The sequence below is a fragment of the Orycteropus afer genome, unplaced genomic scaffold (assembly GCF_000298275.1).
Source record: "Orycteropus afer afer isolate SDZICR_OR568_19922 unplaced genomic scaffold, OryAfe1.0 scaffold10664, whole genome shotgun sequence".
Taxonomy (NCBI): Eukaryota; Metazoa; Chordata; class Mammalia; order Tubulidentata; family Orycteropodidae; genus Orycteropus; species Orycteropus afer.
Genome location: NW_006932251.1, coordinates 1,741 through 3,767, shown reverse-complemented (window position 1 = coordinate 3,767; position 2,027 = coordinate 1,741). Strand labels below are relative to the sequence as shown.

General features: G+C 41.2%; 1 pseudogene; it reads left to right on the top strand.

The window, feature by feature from the left end:
• The first annotated feature begins 472 nt into the window (after nt 1-472).
• On the top strand, nt 473-1,033 carry LOC122152128 (annotated as a pseudogene).
• Nucleotides 1,034-2,027: the final 994 nt, after the last annotated feature.

The window sequence follows — 2,027 nt, the reverse complement described above, 5'->3', positions numbered from 1 at the left end:
AAATATTTTTGATGGAAAAGGTGGGAAAGAAAGCTGAAATGCAGGCTACATTGAGGACTCTTGCTCTTGGCAGGTGAATCTACCTGGACCCAAACCAAACCAAATCCACTGCCACGGAGTTGATTCTGACTCATAGCCCCTGACAGAATAGAGTAGAGCTGCCCTCTGGTGATGTGGTGGTTAAGGCATTTGGTGTTAACCAAAAGGTCAGTGGTTGAAACCTACCAGCTGTTCTGTGGAAGAAAGATGAGTCAATCTATTCCCATAAAGATTTATAGCCTTAAACACCCAATGGGGGTTGCTATGAGTCGGAATCAACTTGCAGTGAGTTTTTTTTTTTTTGAATCGTTATGGAAGCAGTACAAGTCTAAATTCTACTTTGATATTTTTTTCCTGCAATGTGATTTGTGTCTCTAATTCATTTTCTCACAGTTTTGACCTTTTAAAATGTTGTTGTCCTTTTCTTTTTAAGCAAAGTGAATTGAATTCCTTCTTATGGACTATAAAGTGAAATCCACCATCTTACTTCTTTGGCACGATCCATGTTCCATACACCCGGGTTTGGGATTTCATCCCTGACAACTCCAAGAAGGCTTTTCAGCAGAGCAGTGTTGTATACATTGAGATGGACCTCATGGACCCCTATACCATCTCAGTCCTCACCAGCTGTCAGATGTTGCCGCAGGGTGAGAACCTCCAAGATGTGCTCCCTAGGGACATCTACTGCCACCTGAAGCACCATCTGGAGTATGTCAAGCTCATGATGCCCTCATGGATATTCCCAGACCAGTATCCCAAGGGCCTCTCTGCGGACTACATCTTCAATGCCGTCGTGGGGAACTAGGAGAGCAAGAGGTTCATCTGGGTGACGCTCATGGTCAACTCCCTGACTGAAGTGTACGTTAAGTTACTTGGGGTTCCAGTCTTAGACCTGTAGCTTTCCCAGGGGCCTGAGCAACTGAGGAAACAGACTGGGGCAGTGGAAAAGGTAGAAGAGCATTGCCATCCACTGAATGCACTGAACTTTTCACAGGTAAGACTCTCTTTGTGTCAAGTATTTGGGGGTATTTGATTGTGTGGGTGATGCTATTGAATGATAATGTAAGAGACTGACCAGAAATTGCCTTTACTTAAGAAAGTTATTCTGGAGATTAGAAAATAAGCCTATTAGTGACCTATATCATTTATCGGTATATTGCTAAACAAACAAACAAACCTTATTTTTTTCTTTTTGTCTCAATAAGTGTTTATACTTTGGAGACTCATTTTAATTCACGTCATTCATTAAGAAGCTGCTTTGAGAGCATGTGGAAAATGTGGACATCAGACTGGTTGTCATAGGGTATGGCCTAGTTTGAAAATGATACTGGCCATGGCTGTTTCAGGTAACATCAGTGCCTTTGGGATCATTGCTGTCCCTTTCAAGACATTCCCACTAGGGTTGTCCCTTCCAAGGCAGAGTTATGCTCCTCTTACTGGTGGTTTATAGATTTCTACTCAGGACACTGGAATTCAGGCTGATGTTCAAGAAGTTCTATATTTCTCACAAGACAAGTAATACTTTATTAAATTTCCATTGTTTAATTATTTTAAGTGCATCAGATACCTGTGGGAGGGCTGATGGGAATTTTTCAATATGAAACACATTTTCTTTTTTTCAAAATTTTTATTGTGGTTTGGGTGAAAGTTTACAGAGCAAATTCATCTTCCATACAGCAGTTCATACACATTTTGTTTCATGACACTGACTGCACTTCCCCATATTGTAACAGCTTTCTTGCCACTTACTCCCTGTAGTTACTTCTTCCCTATGTCCTTCTTTCTTATGCATTCTTGCCTTCTGAGCTGTCTCCCTGTGCAAATACTGCCCTTCTGTTCTCCCATGATTGATCGTTCTAAGGAGTATTTCTACTTGATGTAAATGTTCACCCTATATGCCTGTCTCTTGTTTGGCTGTGCATTGTAGTAAATTACTTAGTGTGGCTTTTCTACCCATAAGTCACTGTAAACTCAGTGGTGGAATGAGA